The 25,694-nt window shown below is 35.6% G+C and overlaps 1 pseudogene; it reads left to right on the top strand.

Moving 5' to 3' along the window:
* The first annotated feature begins 644 nt into the window (after nt 1-644).
* On the top strand, nt 645-12,074 carry LOC135740620 (putative ferric-chelate reductase 1; annotated as a pseudogene).
* Nucleotides 12,075-25,694: the final 13,620 nt, after the last annotated feature.

The following is a 25,694-nucleotide window of genomic DNA, read 5'->3' as shown; positions in this document are numbered from 1 at the left end:
TTTTATTAATTGATTTTACATTGATTTCAATCTTTGACATGATATTTTAATATTTAAGATATCAAGATATTTTCACAGAATGCTCTTTACTTTATGCAGGATGATTTTAAAACAGTAAATAAAAAAAGAGTTTTCACAGACAGGGTCACATATTTTTTCATAATCTCTATGTATTATAGACAACATCCCTCGTGATCCCGCTTTACGTGACGGCATCGGTTACCTTGTTTTCAGGTACAGCCACGCCCACCATCACATTACACTCTTGAGGCAGAGTTAACTGCATTAAAGGGGTCATATGATGAAAATGTTAGCATTGCCACTTTGTAGGTTTGAGCAAAAATGTGTCGTTTTGGGTGTGTTTTTTAAAATGCAAATGAGCGGATGAAGTGCAGATACTAATCACAATGATGGTGGTTTGTTGTAATTCAAACTCTATTGTGCTGTCAAGTCCTTCCTTTCTCTTTCTTTCTCTCTGCACTAAACGGCAGTGCAGTGGTTGGAGAGATCAGATTAAGGAGGCGGTATTATTCTAATAAGATATCCTTATGACATCATAATGAAAGCCAAATTTCAATGACCTATTTTTGCTCACACCTACAAAGTGGCAATGCTAACATTTTCATCATATGACCCCTTTAAGGCAAACATAGCGGAGTACACACGGATGTTTTACGAATGGTTGTTTTAAAATATTTTTTTCTTATATGTTGATATAAGCTACGCTGTTTTTTAATTACTGGTCTGTCTTCTGTTGTAAGATGTTGCTGTATATCCTTCTGTCCGCCTGTGTTGGAAGTGTGCACATGTATCCTGGTGGACAAGTCAGCGGTGTTTGTTCATCTATGGTACCAGATCACTCGTCTTCATCTCCTCAGGCCAGCTCTCCTCCGTACACGATTACCGCCACGCCGGCCAGCTTCAAGCATAGATATGTATATAAAGGCTAGATGGCTCAAGGCGGAGTCAGCTGTGTCGTCACTTGGCGGCCATCTTAGGTCAGTGCTGCCATAGTGCTGCTCCCTGCTGCTGTGGACGGAAGGTGAGTGACATACGTCAACTAAAATGCTCGTAACTTGCTGAATTCTTGACGGATTTACAAACGGTTTGGTTTTTTACAAACGTTATTAACGTGGCTATAATTATGGATGCTTTAACATGTTTCATGAATTTTTTATTTATTTTTAGTATACGTATTCAGTGTCATAGGAACATCTTTGACGTTTATAACAAACCAATCCGTTTGAAAATCGGTAAAAAATTAAGCAAGTTATGGTCATTTAAAAGTACCTGCATCATTATAACTCAATGCTACGAGTGAGCGAGCGCCCTGTCCTAAGATGGCCGCCAAAATGCGGACGTTCAACTCAATTGGCCATCAGCGCGGACGAGCCATCTAGCCTTTATATACATATCTATGGCTTCAAGGGTGGCGATGACATCACAGGTGCGCGTGAGCTTTACTGAAATTGTTTCGCACGCTTGTGTTTTTTTTTAGCAGTATCTGGGATCGTTGGTTGGAGGTTAACCATGGGTTTTGATGTGTTGATATCATTTTAAAAACTATGTTTTTTCTATAAAACATGGTTCATTTTCGTAAGGTTATATTTAGGTGTACTAACTTTTATACAGTATTTCTCGTGTTTTTAAAAGATTTTTAAACCAAATGCGTAGGTTTTAAGTTTTTTAAATAGTTTTTCGTGAAATAATTTTTTTAATAAAAAAGTTTATAAGGCTATATAAGACCAGTCGTTGGCCAGACAGCAACTTAACTTAATCATCTTATGAATCTTTAATCAGAGCTCTAATGTAAGCAAACTGTTTCTAGAGGACTTTTACAATTTATATATAACTTTTTAAGTGTAATATATTTAACCTAACTAACTTATTGGTTAATTTGTTTCAAATGCATAACTGGTTTCACGGACAAGACTTAGCCAGGACTAGGCCATAGTTAAATTGAAGTGTAAACTAGACAAATAGACTTCTTGAAACAAATCAATGACTCTGGCATATTTTAAGACCTGTCAGTGAAAGTTATTTTAGTCGAGACAGCTCAAACATTTGTTTCAGTTTAGGAATAGGGAATAACGAAAGAAAATTCTGTCATCATTTTCTCATCATGATGTTGTTTTAAATATATTACTATTTATATGAATATTTTGATAAATGATGGTAGGCACACACAGCTGATTGTAACCATTCCCGTCCATAGTAGAAACAAAATATTATGGAAGTATTGTGATATATGATGAAGAAGATACTTTGATAAATTATGGTACACTGAATTTCAATTTTATTTGTTTTTCCTACTATGGAAGTCAATGGTTACAAGAAGCTGCATGCTTACAATCATTTATCAAAATATCTTGTTATATGTTCATCAGAAAAAAGAAATTCATACAACAACATAAGGATGAGAAAATGATGACAGAATTTTCATTTTTGGGTGAACTGTGAAACCAGCAAAAGGTGGTCCACTGGCATAGGCTTTTTATTTGTTCACGCATGTTGTTTTATGAAGAGATTTTCATGACACTGAGTTTTGGTTTTCAGTAACACTAAGCGGATCAGTAAATTTTAAAGGCTTCATGTTACAAGCATATAAAGCGGGAACGAACACACCGAGCGGCACCTTCACTGTAACAAACTCTCAAGCGCAAGGACTCACCTGCTTCGGAGTGGCTGTAAGTTTATGTACATAATTATAGCGTCCAGTGTGAAACAAACAAAGTCAAAGACAAAAACATTATTATTATGTTTTATGTTTTTTCAGAGTAGTGCAGTTTCTCAAACATCAAAAAGTGGGAAAACGTCAATTCAAGTAAAATGGAAGGCCCCTACATCCCCAGCAAGCAATTTTGCGGCTAATAGACGTCTAGTAGCCGTCTAAACACCCCCCTGACGTCTAGGCTAAAACGAGGCTAATTTTGGGCTGTCAGTGAAAATCTAGTAGACGTCTATCATAGCCCAAGAAATAGACTAGTCATCAAATAGACGGCTATTAAACGTCTACACATATACGTCTAATAGACGGTTAATGTGGGTCTAGGCTAAAACAAGGCTAATTTTGGGCTGTCAGTGAAAATCTAGTAGACGTCTATCATAGCCCAAGAATAGACTAGCCGTTAAATAGACGGCTATTAAACGACTATACGTGTGTGTCTAATAAAGAACAAAAGAATGGCTAAAGAATTCTTTTTAATCCATTAAAAAAGGTTCTCATAAACATGCAATCATGCAATTTATTACAAAAAATATTGTTAATACAATAGAAATTCAGATAAGACAAAATGAAGAAAAACTACTTAACAAAAAGAATAAAAACAGTAACAAAATAAAAGCATAAATAACAAAATACAATTTGAAAAATGAAATAACATCTAAACATTAACAAACTATCTTCAGTTCACGTCAACTTATTAATTGTACTAATTTCTATACCCCCCCCCCCCCCCCGTGCTCTAGTGATGGGCAGTCCGGCTCTTTCCATTGATTCGGCTCTTTCGGCTCAAGCTCCGGCTCTACATTTTAGTGATGGCAGCCCGGCTCTTTTCATAGATTCGGCTCTTCTGGCTCAGCTCCCTTAGAAGAGCCGGCTCCCCTGCCTGCGTCTGAAGATTCGGCTCTGCTCGTTCGCTACAAAGAATCAGCTCTTAGAGCCGGCGTTCGCGAACGACCCATCACTACCGTGCTCCCTGGTGCCTGTTTGAAATGCCCCCATTGCATCCTTCACTTCCAGTTCTGTTGCTGATGGGAAGTTGTTCAACACAGCATCTGCCAAATATGAAAAGAATGCATGAGACAAGTATTTCTGCTTTATGTTAAATGTGATAGTCATTCTCTTTTGAAAAAGTAATGTATAAACATTGACAGGTCAACAACAGTAATCATACTGTTCTCATTACTAACAGAAGTGCATGTTTCTCTGCGTGTGTTTAATGACATTTTTGGAACTAGCAAAAGAGGCTTAAAGGCAGGGTATCTGATTTTGATCCAGAAACATTTTAGTTATGCTGGTTGAAAGTCTCCTCAAATATTGATAGCTCTCACTATGTTAAGTTGTCTAAATGTGTATTTTTATATATTTGTGTCACCTGTAAAAGGCGTAGGAACAAAAATCATTGAACCCTGACCGAATGCAATAATTGGACGTGGGCATGGGCCAGTTACCGGTTTGAAGGTATACCGAGATTTTCAGAGTCAAGGTTTTAAAAAACCACAAAAATTTTCTGTGATACCGTTTTCAATGTATGAACTGTGTTTACACAAAGTGAATTAAATCATGTAATTGAATTCATGTTTACATTTACAATTGAAAGAATATTATCATTTAAAGGCTTTATTTTTACCTGGCATAAACGTTGTTTGTTGCTCAAAAATAGAGTTGAAAATTTGATGTTTTAATTTGCAGACATTTGAAAATAACACATTTTAGTGTCACAATGGCAATACCACAACACCGTGGTATTTTTGCTTACGGTTATCATACTGCCAGAATCTCATTCCGGCCCATAATTGGACGCATTAAATTTTTGCCCCTCTTCTGTGAACGTGTTTTGCATGCCAATTCACAACCTGTTCACACTCTGTAAAAATAGGGAGAATCAAATAAACCTTCCTGCTGAATTGACACAGGAGCTACAAAACGAAAGACATTTTGAAACGACAAAAAAAAACATCTGGATGAGCAAAGAGCAAAAACCCAAATTAACATTGGTAAGTTCACTGCTTTTCTGCAAGATGGAAACAGCTACAGGTCTGAAAGGGTCGTTGCAGTGTTTCTTTTGGAAAGGTAGGTATGCAGTGTGATTCTATTTTGATGGATTCAGATTGTATTTTAATGAAACTTGTTGCTTATGTAGTTTGTGTTCCTTTACGAATTAGTGTAATGATATTTATCTTTTCAAATTTCTAAACGTGCTGTATTTATTTCGGATTAAAACAGTTGTTTATGTTGGTTATTTTGGTAATGTTATTCACTTTGTCAGTCTTACTGGTTAATGAGATAGGAGTGTGCTTCTGGTTGGTGCGTGTAGGCTAAAGTTATTATTTTTCAAAATCAAATACCCTGCCCTTTAAGATGCCAAGCATAAAATATTCACGATACAATCTTATTGACATAAAACCTGTCAAATGTCTAAAAATAAAACATCTAAACAATATTGTATGGATAAGTAAACTGTTGTCTCGGCAAAGAGTAATTTAATCTGGGGCTTTTAATATTTAGAAAATATTAAGGCAGTACCGGACTGTTGTCAATTACTCCTCACATAACCTAATGTCATATTAAAAGTACTATTTTGTGAAACACCATCTAGCCTAAAACTACATACAAACACACTTACCTTTAATAACTGAGAACTGATGTTTTTTCAAATGCTTGCTTCTGCAGTGGACCACCACCATTCATGTTGAACTTTGAAATTAATGAATTTGAGTGAACTCTAAAATACAAAAGACAATGTCGTTAACAGTTGCAGACTGAAATATTTTTTTATTTTTTGTGACCACATGAAAGACTGTGTTGACACCACAATGTCTGATTAATATTGCATGTTTATAGAATTTACCTGTCCAGCATTCTTCCGGCACGGTCTCTCAAGTTTCTCCCTCCAGTTTCGCACAGCTTTGACACCTGAATAGCACATGCCTATGTCAGTAATTGTACAGTATTGTATGCTTCAGTGTACAAGTGTTTACCAACCTTAAAGGTTAATGCCCACTGACCTGCAAGTTTTCCCTCACTAACACAATAAAACTCTTTTTTCCAACAGACTGAAGGCCTGTAAGTTAAATCTATATGGAGGAATAGCTTTCCCCCACAATCTATCTCTGCATGCATAATTGTAAAGCACCACATTGCCTACATTACTGTAAGCAACACAGTAATAACTTAGCTAAGTTACTGCTGTTACTTAAAAGCAGCCTACAAATCACTCATGTTGATCTTCAGTGTAACGTTACATAGACTCATTTACCTCCACTATTTTATTACATTGCAGGTTGTACTGTTTAGGTTTTATAAAACATGGGTTACTTACTACGTTATACTGTTAAGTTACCCGCAAGAATGTCGCGATTCCAACAACAAATAAAGTAAATCAATTTTAAACACATGTAAAATAAAATAATTTAAAAAAAACTTACAAGACCAAACGAGTGTGGTAGATTGCTTTCCTCGTGGCTGCTCGCTGATGTTGTTGCCTTTCAAACAGCGGAAATCTTTCTCGTGAGATTTGGCCTCGTGTTTGTGTACTGCTGCCATCTAGCGGTTCGGAGTTGTAACTGAATTTTGTTTATCTTTGAAATACGGTCAAATAAAATGAATGTTATGCGTGACAGCAGATATTCAGATAAGATAAATTAAACCAAACATCTTAATTTCACTGGTGTATTTGCATGCCTGATAAAATATCATAATTCTTGCAAGTTATTTTGGCAAAAACAAAATTTTATTAAATTCAAGGTTATTTTGGGCTAAACATGGTTTGTTCGTAGTCGGTCTATTTATGAGCTAAATAGTGGCTATGTACGACGGTGCATAAAACACTTTAAAGAAATTAAACAAACCTTGTAATCGCTGTTAACTTTGCTTACAATGAAATACCATACATCTCACAAGTTATTTTGGCAAAAAACACATGTAATTAAATTAATGGTTATTTCTGGGCTAAACGTGGGTTATTCGTAGTCGGTCTATTTGTAAGCTAAATAGTGGCTAGTACAGACGGTGTATAAAACACTTTAAAGAAATGAAACAAAATGCCTTAATCGCTTTGAACTTTGTTTACATGATTAAATATCATACATCTCACAAATCATTTTGGCAAAACAACATGTAATTAAATTAATGGTTATTTCTGGGCTAAACGTGGGTTATTCGTAGTCGGTCTATTTGTAAGCTAAATAGTGGCTAAGTACAGACGGTGAATAAAAACTTTAAAGAAATGAAACAAAATACCTTAATTGCTTTGAACTTTGTTTACATTATTAAATATCATACATCTCACAAATCATTTTGGCAAAACAACATGTAATTAAATTCATGGTTATTTCTGGGCTAAACGTGGTTTATTCGTAGTCGGTCTATTTATGAGCTAAATTATGACTACGTGCAGACGATGCATAAAACACTTTAAAGAAATGAAAAGAAATACCTTGTAATCGCTGTTAACTTTGCTTACATGATAAAATAGCATCCATCTCACAAATTATTTTGTCAAAAACCACATGTAACCAAATTAAAGTTTAATTGGGCTAGAAGTGGGCTAGGCACAGCCCGGCTATATCGGGTCTATACTGAAACGAGACGTTGAAATGACGGCTATTGCTTGCTGGGTCTGGACAGCTCAGCAATGTAGAGTTCCGGTATACATTTGACTCTTGATTTATTCAATTATATTATTAATTTCATACTTATTTTAATTTTAAATAAAACATGTTTTTGTTCCAGTGCAACGTTTGTTCAAGCTTTCTCAACTTTTTGGGTGGGTGTGAAGAGCTCTGCGATAACGTACTGTGTTGCATCGACACCGGTTACTGCAGCCCCAAACATAAGCATTTCTAAACCAACATCAACACCGGTTACTGCAGCCCCGACCGTAAGCATTTCTAAACCAACACAAACTGTAAGTACATCAAAAGTATATCTGCTTTTTTAGGTTTGTTATTTCTATGTTCTTGTTTACTCGACTCATTCTGTATACACTTAGATACCTACATCGAATTCTGGGTGTGGGGTCAGCAAAGTCTGTTTCAGTCAGCCTGACAACTGCGACCCGACTACCAACACTGCCTGTTACTTCATGTCGGTTCAGTCGGGATCCAGCCAGTCAGAAATGCAGGTGCAAATAGTCGGCCCGGGTAGCGGATACGTCGCGATTGGGTTCTCCGATGACCAATCAATGGTAAGTTTTCTGTCAAATTATAAAATAATGCAAATCGAAGGTGCTAATGCGGCACGACGCAAAGCAGGTGTGCATCATTTTCAAATCATTCAAAGGACCGGAGTCACTAATTCCCACAGACATTGCTAAGACATTTGGCTGTGGAACATTTCTCAACCAATTAAAATATAGAATTCACAATGGTATAAAAACATATCTCGTGAGACATGAGATTCGTATCGTCATCTGCTGTGTTCTTATCCAGAAAACTTTCCTTGTCAGCAGCTTCGAGTTTCCTCAAACAAACATTCAGTGAAACCATATGTTCTTTTGTCTATGAGTCATATTACATTCATATAGTTTTACAAAGTGTTTTGTTTCAACTTCAAGGGCAATGATGACATCTATATATGTGGTAAAGACAACAATGGCATTCCCCAAGTGCAACATGCATTTTCCACCGGAACAAGGGCTCCAAATATTCTCTCACTGGTACTTTATTAATCTTGTGCATCATTCAAAACTTTTGTTGGTGTTATATATCATCATTTATTCACATATATTGTATTTGATTTATAGGGGAATGTCTCTGATATCAAGACAGCGATTACAAATGGAGTGTTGAATTGCTCTTTTACATCTCGGAACGCCATCAGCACGGCAAGCAGAGCAACGCCTGGCAGCGAATACTTCCTTATGATCGCTTCTGGACCCAGCAGTCAAGGTTTGTGCAGCCATAAGTGTCATATTCAGTTTTGTTGACACTTGATGCTTTTATTGTGTTTAAATGTAGGTATCACTGCGTAATGTATACCAGATTAGCCGTAACCACCCAGCAAACAATAGCAGTCATTTGATCGTCTAGGTTAAATATAGAACCGATAAAATCTGGCTATAAGTAACCCTTTTCAAGCCAAAATAAACTTGAATATGGTTACATGAGGTTTTTGCCGATGTAGTCAACAATGATTAAAAGGATGACTGAGCTACATCCTTTTAACCAACTGAGCTACATGATAATTGATCATTTGTGTCCACTGATGTGAGTTACATGTTTGTCCAACCAATGGAAGACGGTTATTATTTTTGGTGCAAAAACGACATACTTCAGCTTATGTATAGCATTTTGTATAAGATCATGATTAAAATATTTTTATTCCGGGTAAATTATTCCTTTAACCGAGGACTTTCTTACGTCTAGGTAGCATTCAGGTACACACAACAACATTCGTCAGCCAAACCAAAGCTGATTTAGTAAATCCGACAGTGATCGGCAGTGAAGCATTTCCAGCTTGTTAAAGCCCACGGTGAGTATATCATGACAGAGTGACTTTGTTTAACATCATCACTGTTGTGGTCCTGATGTTGCTGCTTTGTCCAGGTGCCCTGATGCTGATCGCCTGGATGACCACAGGCAGTGTTGGTATGCTCATAGCGCGCTATTTAAAGGCAGTCGGCAAAGGGAGAGGATGTTGTGGTAAAGATTTCTGGTTTTTGGTGAGTTATGTATATTATTATTGATGTAAAAAAGTAATACATTTATTTATACATTTTTTTAAGGGAGGAGAAATAAAACAATCAGCTGAACTTCAGCCTCTAGCTTTAGTTAATAACCCCTGCAGTACCACAAGAACCCCCTAGAGGTCGCAGAAAACCTACATTGAAGGAAAATGTCCCGCTGATGAGACCTGCAAACCAAACAAATTAGCTTATTATTAATGTCCGTTTACACAACCGTGTGTAAGCAAACAGCCCAGGTTATGTTGATCTAGTGTAAATAATGTTTGTAAATAAGAAAAGCAAGATAAGACAAGAATAATAATATAAGATAAGAATTAAACACTCAATAACACCTTGTTTCATTATGCAGCTCTTAACAGATCATTGGTCAATGTACAACCAGATAGTTAGAAATGTTGTAAACTTTAAGTGATTTTTTTATATCTATTTAGATAGAGCTGTTAATGATTTGTTACTAAAATACCAAAAAAATCCTATAATAATGTATGATTTACATTTTATGTCTGACAGGCTCACGTGATGTTGATGTCCCTGTCGATTATTGCCACCGCTATTGCATTTATAATCATATTTTCTTATGCCCAGGATTGGTCTGGGGTAAGCAAAGATGCTTTATTATTTATTGTATATATTTAATTTTATGCCACAATATTTGAATTATTTTATCAAAGAATAATTTATATTTAAACATTTACATAAATAAATTTTTTCCAGATGTTAGTTTGATAAACATTGCAAAACAGTGTTAGTCGGAAGTTTCAAACGCATGTAGTCATTTATGTCTCGTCTGTGTTTGTAGGGAGCTCATCCGGTCCTGGGCTGTTTGGTGATGATTCTCTCTTTAATTCAGCCTATAGTGGCAGCTTTACGCTGTGACCCGCAACACGAACGGTAAGAAAACATTTACTTTTATTAAATGAGAAAGAAAAGTTCACGGGTTCACTGTGATATAATCCTCTGCAGGAGATTCATCTTCAACTGGGCTCATTCATTCAACGCTCTGGCTATCAAAGGTCTCGCAGGTACGACGTCAACCGGACTCAGTCCTGTTATCAGACATTTACATCAATGAAGAAAACAAAACACAAATCTGATCTGTTTATCATTCACAGTGGGAGCGATCTTCACTGGTCTGTCACCTATTGGAGACACACAGGGGTGGATGCTGGGGGTTATGGGAGGTTTCGTGGCATGGGAGGCTCTGATGTACATCTTTCAGGATTTGCACATGCGTGCCAGGAAAAAAGGTAAAATGCATTTAGCATTATTGTATAAAGAGACCAATTTTAGGAATTAAAATAATTATAATTTTTGAATAAAGTTTATGAACTTGCTGATTATGTTGTACATATTGTTTTAGATTCTACCATTTGCTGTTTTGGTATGGTAAGTGTGACTTTCATCATAAATTCAACAAAATACATATCACAGTAATTATTAAGAGTATAATATTATGTATTTTTATTTTGTGTAATGAACAGATGAACACTGAAGTGATCCTGCTTGTCTTGTATATATTGGGAAACTTGGCTTTCTTGATTGCACTTCTTGTTGGAATCGGCAGGGCTTAACAAATCCCAACATGTCACAGATAACCTGGATTAAAGTTGTTTTTGACTTTGGTAACACTTTACTTGAAGGGGTGGTCATAAGACGGACATGACACCTTTATAATCCTGACATGACAGGTTTCATGAATATGAAGATGATTTTTTATGCACATTTATGACAACTGTCATTAACTGTTATTTGTTCGATTATGTCATTTTTAATGCAAAGATGACATTATTGGGAATGCTTTGTTATGACAACTTGACATTGTCAGTCTTATGAACACCCCTTCAAGTAAAATTTTACCTTGATTTTTATGTATTATTATGAACGTTTTTATGAACACAAGCTATTTGTTGTTTTTTGTCTAAGCCTAAAACGTGTCAATTTCTATAGGCCAGTTAAATATTACCCATTTGCATGATGCTTATGGTTTTTTATTTGATCATTTGTCTGGATTGATACCAATTAGTGATTTTCTGTCATCATTGTGCTTTTGGGGAAGGAAATGAAGTTTGTGTTGTTTTTAGGACGCCGTCTCTGCAATGACTGCACTGAACTGATAAATGCTCTTTGACATGACGTACAATAGTGAACATTAAAGGGGTCATAGCGTGAAAATCTGACTTTTTCCATGTTTAAATGCTATAATTGGGTCCCCAGTGCTTCTATCAACCTAGAAAATCTGAAAAAGATCAACCCAGTAACTTTGCAAGCATGTGAAAATTAGGTCGTGCAGATTTCACCTGTTTTGTGAGGTAGGTAGCAAGGCCAATTATAATAATACCGCCCCCTTAATCTCCACTATCCAATCACAGTACTGCCATTTAGTGCAGAGAGAAAGAGAAAAAATATTTGACAGGACAATTTAGTTTCAAATGCACTAAACCACCATGATTGCGATCAGTGTTTGCATTTCATCCGCTCATTTGCATTTTAAAGGACAACCCAAATTTTTGCTTAGGACTTCAAAGTGGCAATTTTAAAAGCGTATAATAAATTATCTGTGGGGTAATTTGAGCTAAAACTTCAAATACGCACCCTGGGGACACCAAATACTTATTTTACATCTTAAAAAATTATAGTAATATGACCCCTTTAAGAGACTATCAGTCTTCCACAACAACAAAAAAAGCGATGATTGTAATATTAATAGTAATTGCATCCAATATTTTTATACATTTCTTTATGCAAAGCCCACTTAAATTAAAACGTGTATCTGTATGTCTATGCTGCCAATATTGTTGTTTTATGAAAAAACACTTTTGTCAAAAGACTTTTAGAAGAGTTTAAATGTGATCAAATGTGACAAAACCACTAGATGGCAGTATCACAAAAGATGTTTTTGCTGGGTTATTTTCAACCCAGTGTTGGGTCCGCCTTTTTTTTTATTAACCCAGAAAACTTTTAAATTTGACCCAACAATGTCTAAAAAACCCCAGCATATATTCGATTCCAACCCAATGGGTTGGGTTTGTCCATTTTTATCCAACGCTAAGTTAAAAATAACCCAGCCTTTTTTTAGAGTGTATAACATTTTTACTGTATATTTTCAAACTGTGTTTATAAGAAATGATCAAGAACTTTTAAAAGGATGATTATTCTTACATGCTACGAACAAATAAACTAAAAAATGTGTTTACTTGCTGCATTAATACTTAGTGAAAGTGCTTAAACATATGGATAAAATATATGGATGATGTTTTTTAATCCTCCAGATGTCCTTTATTGTGTTTCATATACATAATAAACACTGTAAATACAGTAAGTGCTGTCCGTGTATTTATAGAACAGACTTTATAACATATTACAGTGGTGCTCAAACTGGGGACCGTGAGATGGTGCCGGGGGCCCCAGATTTATGACAATTTATAAAATACATTAATTTATCAGAAATTAAACCCCAGAAAAATAAGGCTACCAAACAACAGCAATATGTTATTGTAGAATAATATGTTTTGTTTAAATAAAGTTTTTAAAGGGACACTCCACTTTTTTATATTGTAGTTTTCCAGCTCCCCTAGAGTTAATTATTAGGTTTTTACCATTTTGGAATCCATTCAGCCGATCTCCGGGTCTGGCGCTAGCATTTTTTAGCATAGCTTAGCATAATCCATTGAATCTGATTAGACCATAAGCATCACGCTCAAAAATAACCAAACAGTTTGAATATTTTTCCTATTTAAAACTTGACTCTTCTGCAGTTTATATTACGCAGCGCCAAAAGTAGTCCCCTTGGTAACTTTAAATAGCTGGGGTCTATTTTCGGGCATTGTGTAATATCATTGCGCCTCCTGCAGCCATGTTACGGCAGCAAAGTCCTTGATTATGCAGAATGAGAGTATAGTCCTAGCCATATCTGACTAGAAATTCACAACTTTTAATTTTCTGTCGGTCTTAGTACACAATGTAACTACAGAAGAGTCAACTTTTAAATAGGAAAAATATTGAAACTCTTTATTATTTATTTTTTAGCGAGATGCTAATGGTCTAATCAGATTCAATGGATTATGCTAAGCTATGCTAAAAGTGAAGAGTCCCTTTAAGTTTCAGAATGTTTTGTCATAAATATTCTTTGGGGATGCACCCTTCAAATTTATGAATTATTAAAGAAAATAATGGAGGATGGGATTTTGGCATGTAAGGGCTGGTGCTACAAGCTTTTCTTTATGTGCAATACTATAGAGGACCACACATAAAGTAGCCTAAATAAGTTTGAGTTCACATAAAAAATTGAACATGAAATTTAAAGGAATAGATCTGTATTGTAAACAGTTAATGTAAGAACACAACATCAGCTTCAGTAAAACACACTGACTGCTGTGCTGCTCTGGTTTTGATTTAGTTGTCTGTGTGAAGTCAGCTTGGCTTTCATCTTTACAGTCTTGTGCTGCGTGGTTCTGCTGTTTCAGCACAGGTCTCCTGATGTTTGCTGGTAAACCTGGAGGAGATCAGTCGTGGCACAGCAGAACTCAAACAAGCGGAAATACAGATATACTGCTATTAGTAACAATAACCAACCTTTTAATACTTACTTTTCTAAAAACGTTTAAGAAGACGTAATGCAACTTGATTACATTTGAGTCAAAAACAACTATAGTAGTATACAAAGAAAACTATAATGTTTTATCCATCATGTGGTGTTCCTCCTCATCATTATCATCATTGATGTTCCTGTAGATAGGAACACAAGGGTCATGGATTCAATCCACACATACTGATAAAATGTATAGGTTAAATAAACTGTAAATTGCTTTGGATAAAAGCAGGATCTGAATGTATTAACATCATCTGGTCTTTTTGTTGCAAAACAAAGCCTGTAAATGTTACATAATCTGATTTTTTATCTATTTTTGAATCTGATTTACTGTTAACGTTTAACTCTTTGCCAAAACATGAGGTCTAAATGAGCTCATGAGTTGCAATCTGACTCTTGAAATTGTATTATATTACAGTGTTCTGTACTCAGACAGCCTGAACAGAGACTTTAAATGGAGCATTTTTTTCCAGATCTTGCTAGATGTGTCCTATGTGCATATTCATTAAAAGCAGTAGCGGGAACATTGGAACAGCTGTGGATTTAGGAGAACAGGCCCGGCCGGAGACATTTAAGACATTTGAAACATCACACACCATATACTTTAAAATTAACAGCTCATGCAATTATAGAAAAAGCTCAACTTTGACTCAGGCCCACAGTCTTAAAAAATAAAGGTGTTAAAAAGTTTCTTCACACCACTGCAATAGAAGAACCATTTTGGGATTTCCAAAAAAACATTTTAGTCAAAGGTTTTTAAAGGAACCATTTTCTTTTACTGGTGAACCTTTATACAAATAATATTTTAATGGCGTTAAATGTTCTTTATGGTTGTTTATTTTTAGAGATGTCAGTGAAATAATAAGACAAAAAGATTTAGTAGTTGTCATTTACATGATGCATGCATGTATACACAACTATATCTACAAAAAAACTTTATATTTAATTTATGCTGAAACTTTTTGCCTCTTTGCTGCTTTAAAACATCTAAATGATTCAAACATTCAAACTGCAAATGGATGTACAACCAAACAGATATTTTTCAGAGTGGTTGTTTTTGTATTCATTCAACCAGTGGTCTCCAACATGGTGCCCGCTGGTCACAGAGTCTGTAAGGTGCTCGCCAAAGCACATTCTATTAATAGCCTCAATGTTAATATTTATTTATTACATATTTTTTATATCAGCTTCTTTTATGTTTGTTAAAGGTGCAGTGTGTCAATTTTAGCAGCATCTAGTGGTGAGGTTGCGAATTGCAACCAACGGCTCAGTCCACCGTTCACCAAAATGCACAGAGAATCTACGGTAGCTGCCACAGGACAAACTTGTCATCGTTGGAGACAACTTACAGTAATAAAAAAAGTTTGTCCGTTAACTCTTTCCCCGCCATTGACGAGATATCTCGTCAATTAAGAGAAAACGCTTCCCCGCCAATGACGAGATTTTCCGTCTTTCCGCAATACCGCTATTATCCACCAGGTGGCGCAGCTTTTCCGCAACTTTTTAAAACCGGAAGTATTGCCCTATGGCAAGCTGCTGCATGTCCGTGTCTGTTTTAAAGATTGCTCTGAATGGGATCTCTATGAAATGTCCGTCACAAATATGGAATTATTTTTGCTTTTTGCTCAAAATATGGTGTTTTTGCAAAAACCTACCCATATTCAAAAGCTGATTGCAAAAGAACCACTAAAGGTAGGATGAAAGTTTTTTTTTTGTTTGAAAGCAGAGGGTCTGTTCTTTCATTTGGTATATTGTATGTTTATTTATTTAAAGAAGAACATTTTCTGGAAGGCATTAAACTTTGGTGAAAATCATGAAAAACGCTGGCGCTGGCTGGCAACTTTTTTTAAAAACGCTGGCGGTGAAAGAGTTAAGGGCTGTTGTAGAAACATGGCGGCACAAAATGGCGACTTCCATTTAAGAGACCCTCGTTGTATGTAGATAAAACAACTTATTCTGAGGTAATAAAAACAATACAGGTTATTATGTAAGGTCTCACTGATAATATACAGTAGTTATGTATATTATATTGCATTTCTGTCAAGAGAGCCTTCTATAAGTTACACACTGCACCTTTAAAATTTTAAACTATGATTAAACATATCAACAATTGAAATAAAATAATATCAACATTAAATGCACTGTCCTATAATGTGTTGTTTTTTCCACAACAGTTTACTATATAAAAAATGGTTTTATCTATTGTGGGTAGCCCTAATTTCTCACAAAAAGGTTGCAGACCCCTGTTTTAGACCTTCAGGATGGTTATTTTTTCACATATACAACTTAGACTTTAATTCAGTTAATTTATTTTTGAATACATCTGTTGTCTCACAGCAAGAAGGTCCATAGTTCAAACCCTGGCTGGGTCAGGAGGTTTATGTGGCATTTGTATGTTCTCCCCGTGTCAGCTTGTGTTTCCTCCGGGTACTTGCAGGTTAGGTGAATCAGAGATGCCAAATTGTCTTTTCTCAATATGTGTATAGTAAAGATTTACTGGCTCTTGCCATGAATATAGCTAGATGCTGGAATAATGAAAAAATAATAAAAAAAACTTTTTTGTAATACTATTAGTTGGAGCTCATATACCAAAAAAGTACAGTATGATGCCAGAATGTCTTTTTGTGGTTTCTGTTAGAGAATTACATCTGATGTAATGTCTGTAGTACTGGGTGTGTTTAACCATAACTGTTGATATATGACGACTTGACTTGAGCAGTAAAGCTTTCTTCATTGTGAGAAGTCTTGTTTCATGCAAACCAAACAAACCCTTGTGAGAAATATAGCATTGATGCAACTTAATGCCTCAAAAAACAGGCTTCATTTTACTCTTTGTATGTTATATGAAAACACATTCATTTAGATTTGACAGCTTTTCATTTCCGTAAATCTTTATACCCTGTAAATCATTAAACTGGCAACCTAAATTAGATGAATGTTGAAACTTCCTCTTGCTCAAAATACGTTTCTGTTCCTTTAGATATTATCTCTCTATATTCTCCCGCTGAGCAAAGTTAAAACCCTAAAACTCACAGCAAATCAGAACTACAGTGCTCTTTAAAAATAATAAAGCAAGGAAGCTTGACGAAACAAATGAAATTCAATGCCACATACTTTAAAATGAATCTCTCATCAGCTATACCATCAAAGCAGACAAAGATATTAACATGTTATTTTTTTTTAAATTAGACCAATGCACAGTAATAATGTAATGCTCACAACAAAACCTTTTTTGGACCTCCCTGGGGTCCAAAAACGCGGCGCCGCGTTTTGACGTGTTTTCTCCTTATCATATAGCAGAATCAACTTCAAATACTCCATCATTAAAAATCATACACTTACATGTTTCACATCATTTAAAACTGTGAAGGGTCTTCATTAATTTGTGTACATTCACAATAACAACAAATCTTTGTGTTTTTTTTTTCAAATAAAGAAAATAAACATGGTGCGCATTCAGACATTTCTGTCTCTGCCAGCTGTCTCTCAAAACACATTAAATAAATCAATTAAAACTCCGCGAATCCTCGTCACAAAAACATGATACACATATCCAAAGAAAGCCTGAAATGTCTACTTTTGGACAAACGAATTATAATCGAAAACAAATATTGCATGTTTATATAATCTGTATCGAAGTAAAGAGAGTACAGTTTTTCCTGGCTAATTTCAGAGAATTGTTCCTAAACACATTATAATGTATTGGTGAAAAACGTTACAAAGATTGTAAACACTTTTGTATTGGCTTCATCAGAGAGATCGGAAGGTTGCCCCTCGATTATAAATAACACTTTTTTTTGTGGTATGGCAAACTGAGAACACATTTAATATTGGACTTTACACAGACTGTAATATAAATGGAAAATGAATTTTGTCAGGCCTGTCTTCAAGAGTTTGATTTAAAGGGGAAATTTAGCCTTTGGATGATTCACAATCTTCTTTGCCAACTTAAGCAATAAGGAATACCTGAAGAAAGATTCATCTCATCCAAGACTCTGGGATTCCCTGTAGTCCCATCTCAGAGAGAGAGAGAGAGAGAGAGAGAGAGAGAGAGAGAGAGAGAGAGAGAGAGAGAGAGAGAGAGAGAGAGAGAGAGAGAGAGAGAGAGAGAGAGAGAGAGAGAGAGAGAGAGAGAGAGAGAGAGAGAGAGAGAGAGAGAGAGAGAGAGAGAGAGAGAGAGAGAGAGAGAGAGAGAGAGAGATACAAGCATTATTTTGTTGTGTTTTTTTTGTGCTGGGCATAGATTAATCTAGATTAATTTCATACAAAATAAAAGTAACTTTTTGCATAATATATGAGATTGTGCTGTGTGTAAATATTATGTATACACACACACACACACACACACACACACACACACACACACACACACACACACACACACACACACACACACACACACACACACACACACACACACACACACACACACACACACACACACATATATATATACATTTAAGAAATGTTTTATTTATATATTATTTTTTAATTCATATAGAATATAGAATATATATAAATATAAATAAATAAATAAATATATATATATATATATAAATATAAATGTTTCTTAAATACATACAAGAATGTGTGTGCATTTATATATATATATATATATATATATATATATATATATATATATATATATATATATATACATTATAATTATACACAGCACAAACTCATATGTTATGCAAAAAAAAAAATTATTTTGTATGAGATTAATCTAGATGAATCTATGCCCGGCACTAGTTTTGTTGTTGTTGCATTAACCGAGTATTTCAGGTGATCTTTCCTTCTCTCAACACTATCAGACATAAAAGCTGTCACTGGGGTGGTACCCTTTTAAAAAGTCTAAAGGGTGCATATTAGTACCTCAAAGATACATAATGGTACGTCAAAGCTACATATTTGTTGCTTACTGGTACATAGGGACCTTTTTAAAGTGTAAGCTTTTGCACCTTTATTTCTGAAAGGCTGAAATAAAATGAGGACAGGTTGAGCAGTGCAAACCCATTGACTTATTTTATGTATGGTGGGGCGTTGCCTTAGTTCTCATTGTTTAAATGTCCTTTGAAACGAGCCTCAAAATAGATTCTAGTTTGTTAGATTTCAGGGTCTGCTTCGCTTGGTATTACAAAACAACCCAGTATCACGAAATTATGTACCTATAGGCACGTACGAAACGCTTTGCCGCGTTTGTGCGTTAGCATGTCATGCTTTTCTGTTTGGGTCACTGTCACGTATTGGTTACTCAACTTTTTTGTCCTAATCTCTTACCATTGTCACTTCGGTTTAGGGTTAGATTTACATAATAATGACATCCCTACCCAAACCCAACTCTAACCCCAACGTCAGGCAACAATTAGTTAAAGTTTAAAAAATATAAAAGAATAAGTCTTTTTTTATAGTATAAACCAATACTTAAAGTCCCATACTAATTCAAGCACCAAATCTAACCCTAAACTGAAGCGACAATGGTTTGAAAATAGGACAAAAAAGTAGAGTAACCAATACGTGACAATGACACAAACAGAAAAGCGTGACATGCTCATGCACGAACACAGCAAAGCGTGACATTGTCACGCTGGTCCATACGTGCCTATAGGTAAATAATTTCGTGACAGGGTTGCACAAAATAGCATAATACCTACTGGTCTATTAATAAACTGGTAATACATGCTGTTTTAACATTGCCATTTCTCTTCGAAATGTACACATGATTTAATACAGTAGGGATGCATTTCAAATGGATGTACAGTGCCAAAACCTTTATGTTCTTCTGGTATGGGTTTGTAAAGTTGTTGTACAGTAGTTGTTGCACAAACTTCACATAACTGGTGTTCGGGTCATTCACAATGAAGTGCTGTCACTTCAGGAAATAGGAGACGTTGTAGTTTGCATCTGATCTTACTGTGAACACTTTGCATGTTAGTTAATAAATTCCTGTTGATGCCAGAGGGCCAGATTAGTGAATGTGGGAGTGATGACCATACACACTGAAGTTTTGTTGCATCCATCTGATCTTATATTTCAGGTTTTCCCAATTAAAGCTTTACAACACTATCCATCTGACAATCCACATTTACGATCTGCCTTTTACTGATGCAAGCCAGGATTGTCAGCCTGTCATTCTGGTTCAATAGGATCAGACCTGATCCACGAACCCAAAATCAGTCTGCGCTCCCCTCCAAACATCAGACACGTCCCAGCCCTCAGGCTATAAACCAGATTAACAGATACAAGTCTAGTGGTTTCACACTAAACTTATCTCTGGGTTCGAATACCAAATGTTTTCCTTTAAAAGCGTGTTGTTCATGCAGTGCTCATTCGATGTAATGCCTACACTGAAACAACTAAACCGTGAACCCTGCCTCATGGTCTTGTTGGGCCCGAGGGATATCTCAAAACACTTGGCCATTGACCCTGCAGAAGCCCCAAAGACAGACACACTTATTTATCCTGATAATGGAAACATGGCTATTGAATTATGACGCCATCACCACATGATAAACAAAAACAGGGTGGGCCTTACAAAAATCAGGCCACACCCATTTGCTTCATTAAATTTGTCATCAAAGTAGGCTGATCATACGTGCCATTTTTCCGGGATGCGTCCTTGCCAGGATTTCCGAGGCATCTTCCGGAAGTCGTATTTGTCGACCATCATCGAGATTCTCACATTTCACTTAAAAACATATACAATCATTGTAGTTACTTTCTAACCTTGAAACAATAGAACCTAAAATAATAAACCTCGATGACGGTCAACAAATACGACTTCCGGAAGACGCCCCAGAAATCCTGGAAGCTTCCCGGAAAAATGGAATGTATGGTCACCCTACATCAAAGTAATTACAACATACAGGAGTTGAACATGAGCCAGAAAGATACAGAGGGACATGTCAAACTTTCCTTATTTGTAAGTTGCTTTGGATAAAATCATACGCAGAAATGAATAAATGTAAGAAAGATACTGACAGACAAACTGTCTGACCCCATCGATCTGTCCTCTAAAGTCCAGGCCATCTGGGACGCCAAGTACTAAAGCACACTTTCATAACCTCATTCATGAGATACATCAGCTTTCAGAACACACGTACACGAACACATGATTCATATGCATGAATAAAACAACGTTAGTCACACGCTGCATTGGTGTATTGGAAAGCACGTATTGAAATCGTTCCTCACTGCGGTCTCTTAAACAGACTTACATCGTTTCACTCTCGATTTTTGGCTGTTTCACTATAGTTACTCTGATATGGTTTTGGTAATGCTGGTGTTGTATGGTCTTATGTCATGTTTACCCAACCTCACACAGTGACATTATAAAATGTCAAGTTCTAGTCATGAATTATGACTAATCAATACCGTGTGCTTCAGATGTCAGTGCATATAGATATAGACCAATTTAGAGTAGACGTCACAGTTACGTCACTGCAAGCTGCGCGCGCAATGCGGTTGCAGAAAAACAGTGGAAATGAATTAGACACGAGTGAAAAGAGCAAGATAACTCACTGGAAAATGTCCTGTTGTGCTGTTAAGTGTCAGAATAAGAATGCCAAAAAAGATGGCTTTCATTTTTATAAAATACCATCGTCAAATACATCATTTGAAGATAAACGTAGGTGTTTATGATTACAATAAGCCCTTAAACGGACAGAATGGAGCGAGGAAATCATCTGGAAATCTTTTAATAATTAGAATAGAAAATAAGTAGAGAAGATGTCCGGTGTTCTGTCGAAGTCTGTTCCCTCCATGTGTTTCTTATAGCGTTTTTATCATGTTACAATTATAATTTATTAAGGAAGAAATAATAAAAAACTGTAAAATTATGAAATATTTAATAAACGCTATTATATATAATACATGATAGTATTGCTTTTACGTGTACTTTAGCGATTCAGACTGTAAAAATATTTGATTTAGCAAAAAAGAACAATACATATACATTACATACATGCATATCAGTAGCCAAGCCATTTAAACTTTTGATCTATCTAAAAAAATAAACGTAATGTGATTAAACGCTATAAGAAACATTGCACTAAAGGGAAACATAAAGGAATCAGACTTCGACAGAACACCGGATCCATAAAAATCATGGTTTAATGCTAAAACACTTCACAACCCTACTGCGGAGCAGTCACTTTCTGCAACCAGTTTGGCTCCGCCCACAAAAAACGTCATCTCTGTTTGCAAACACGAAATTGGTCTATAGATAAGAAACGTAGTAGCCAATGTAGTAAACGCAACACATTATTTTTTCATACTCTTAAAACTTCTTCCAAAAGTTGCCTTGTGATATCTTTGAATGAAATATAACTGTTGCCTTGTGACTCAGTATTACAGACCTGTGACCCCTGTAACTTTTCCTGTCTCTATTTGTTTTGTTCCTCTCTGTTCATCTTTTTGCTCTCTGTTCCTGTCCTTGCACATCTGACACCTCGAAGGCATTGAATTTGTGTGGGAAGGCTGGCTGAGATCTCCTGGTCATTGATTTGTGCAGTGTGTATGCAGATCAATAATTGTACACAAGGATTTAACTTTAATGATTGTGTCTATATATTAGCAAAGGTCCATTAGTTTTGCTCTGTAACTATGAGGTGCCCCTTCTTGGTACACTAATTTGAATAAACTTGGCTGTAGTATAAACAGTTTAGTCCAAATAAGGACAATTAATGACATTAATTCTGATATGATATTTCATTAATAAAATGACAAGGAGAATAAAAACTAATCAGTTATAAAAGAGAAAAAATATTCAAAAATATGTTGATGGGTCCCGATGGGGATAGATTGTACCTATTTAAGGAGGTCGCAAAATAAAAAGTTTGGGAAACCCTGCTGTAGTCCAGGTGGATGCTGGGCATTGGTGGTCATTGAGAAGAATCCACCTCTCATATTTAAAGTGCTGTGCCGCAGTGAAATTTAATTGTAGTTTATGATGTCCTGATTTGCTTAATGAATTTTACAAGGAAAATAATAAGTAATAATTTAATAATAAATGATTGTAAGATTTTCTTTCGCCCCTCTGGCTTTAGGTTTAATGGTGTAGTTAGAGGTGGGGTTTCATTATTGTTTTCTAATAATCAGACGTTTTTGTACGATTCACTTCATACAAATTTATACAAATTAGCCAACTCGAACAATATATACGAATTCAAGTGAGATTGTTTCTGGGGTAATGCCGAATGTATTTGAACATTATAAAATGCTTTAATTGGAGTTATTATATTAATACATGCTAGCAGACAGAAACAATATATTTTACAACATATTTATTAAATAAAACACAAAAGGGGTGGAGCACATGTGGATTTTTGAAAGGACTGGCACACTGTAAATAAATGCAGCATTTTTGTCAAAGTAACGTATATTTTTATGTTACTTTAACATAACAAATTAAGTTAAACAATTACAACTTGTTTTTATAATATATATGCATTTTTTACAGTGCAGTTCAATTTCTTTCCCAGATTAAATAAAAGTAAATTATTGTTAATTTCAAGCCTCATATGAAAAGAACATGTTGACAGCATACATAACATAATAACAACATAATATATAACACATGACAACGTAACGTAACGCAACATAACATAACAAATATATTATATATCATATATTACATATAACATAACACATAAGGTATAACTTAAAACATAACATAACATAACATAACATAACATAACATAACATAACATAACATAACATAACATAACATAACATAACATAACATAACATAACATAACATAACATAACATAACATAACATAACGTATAACATTTAACATATATTACATATAACATAACGTATAACGTAACGTTAACGTAACGTAACGTAACGTAACGTAACGTTAACGTAACGTAACGTAGCATATGTTATAACATAACATAACATGTAACGTAATGTAACGCAACGTTACGTGACATATGACACATGGCACATGACACATAACGTAACGTAACGTAACTTAACATATAACATATAACATAACATACAACATATAGACGGTTTCATCGGATGCACATGCGGTGACGCGATACGTGTCTGGTCTGAACTTTACTTCCGGTTTCCTATGTAATCTATGTGTTGTTTATTTCTTGTTATATAAATAAACTACGTTTAAAGTACTTTGTTGTTATTTATTCTTAGCAGAGTTTACCAGAAGTTACGTGTTGACCACGAAAGCCGCTTGTTTATGTTGTAACTGCTGAAACCGTCTATAACATATAAAAAATAACATATAACATAATGTGATCTTTTTTTTGATTTACAAACAAATATTTCATTAAAATATAGGCCTAATGTCCCGTAGTAACAGCAATTCTGTACCTACCCACATATTTGTTTGCTTTTGCTGTGGTCATTTACAACATGCTGCTATTAATAGAGTTTAACCTAGAATTTTTCTATAACACCTATCAACCTTGATCAGTTATTTGTGAAATATGATCATGATGCTTATACACAGAGCAACTATTGTCATCAGATGAGCAATCATTAGCATGCCAGGTCTGACTATAACCTAAAACACAATGCACGTCATGACGAGGATGCCAATTATTGGAATGGCAGCAATGTGGCAATGCTCGAGTCTCTCTAAGAATTTGCCTTGTGTGTTACACTTTGATCATCTGTTGGCATGGAGGGGGCCACTGACTTGTGCCAAGTCTCTAACGTTGTGAAGGAAGGATAGGAGAGATAGAGATTGGCTCCAAACATCCTGTGCTCTCCACTTCCTTCCTGCGCTTGCCCACATTTTCAGACTTCCTCTTTAGCCTTTCTAACCAATCGTGAAATGGGGAGAGCGCAGAACGGGGCGCTGCTTTGCATTTAAGCCCCTCCCACCGCATGGAATGGCTGCTGAAGCCTATCACCATCTGATGGTGTCTCTAGGGATTGATTTGTGATGGATGATGTCGTCCAGCCCTTCCATCCCGGTGTTATGGGGATAGAAACACAACCCATGTGATGACTGAAGCAGTGTTGGTTCAGGAAATAGTTCTTGTTATATGAATCCTCCTCTATGGAAGTTGCCCTCACTCAACCCTTTGCAACAGAATGGAAAATAAATAAAGAATTTAGCACACAGATAATAAGGCCCCTAACAGTTCCTGGTTATGACTGACAGATGGTTTAATTTATCCTCACGGCACGCTCAATACCCCCTGGTCCACGATCTCACTCACATGGGCCTTATGAAACATGTAAACGTCCGAGCTGGTGCCTGCTGGACGTAACATCATGCTATCTGTTAGGAAAAGTACCTTCTCAAATAACAACATTTATTATTTAATGCAAAATGCAGAAGTGACTTCTGTAAAATAAAATGTTATTTCTGTGAATTTTAATGTTTGAATTTGATTTTTTTTTTTTTTTAATTTTGTGCATTGTTTGATGCAGAGCATTTAAAGATGGGAATAATAGCCTGCTTGTCGTAAGTAAGTGAAAATGTGGACAGTCCCAGCTGACCGTGTTGATGTAGACCTCCTGAACTTCATTATGACAGCAGGAGATAGACAGAAACAGGATATCTACTGTATGACAATGCATTACTTGCTGCCTATCTCTCTTTTGCCAACTCTCTCTCTCTCTCTCTCTCTACTGGGCACACATTAGAATATAGATTATTTTAAATGAGAATAAATTAAATAAAAAATAGGCCATTGTTTTATGTTCTTGAAACC

This window comes from Paramisgurnus dabryanus, chromosome 22, assembly GCF_030506205.2.
Source record: "Paramisgurnus dabryanus chromosome 22, PD_genome_1.1, whole genome shotgun sequence".
Classification (NCBI taxonomy): domain Eukaryota; kingdom Metazoa; phylum Chordata; class Actinopteri; order Cypriniformes; family Cobitidae; genus Paramisgurnus; species Paramisgurnus dabryanus.
The sequence above is the reverse complement of the archived record's forward strand: the minus strand, read 5'-3'. Positions and strand labels throughout refer to the sequence as shown.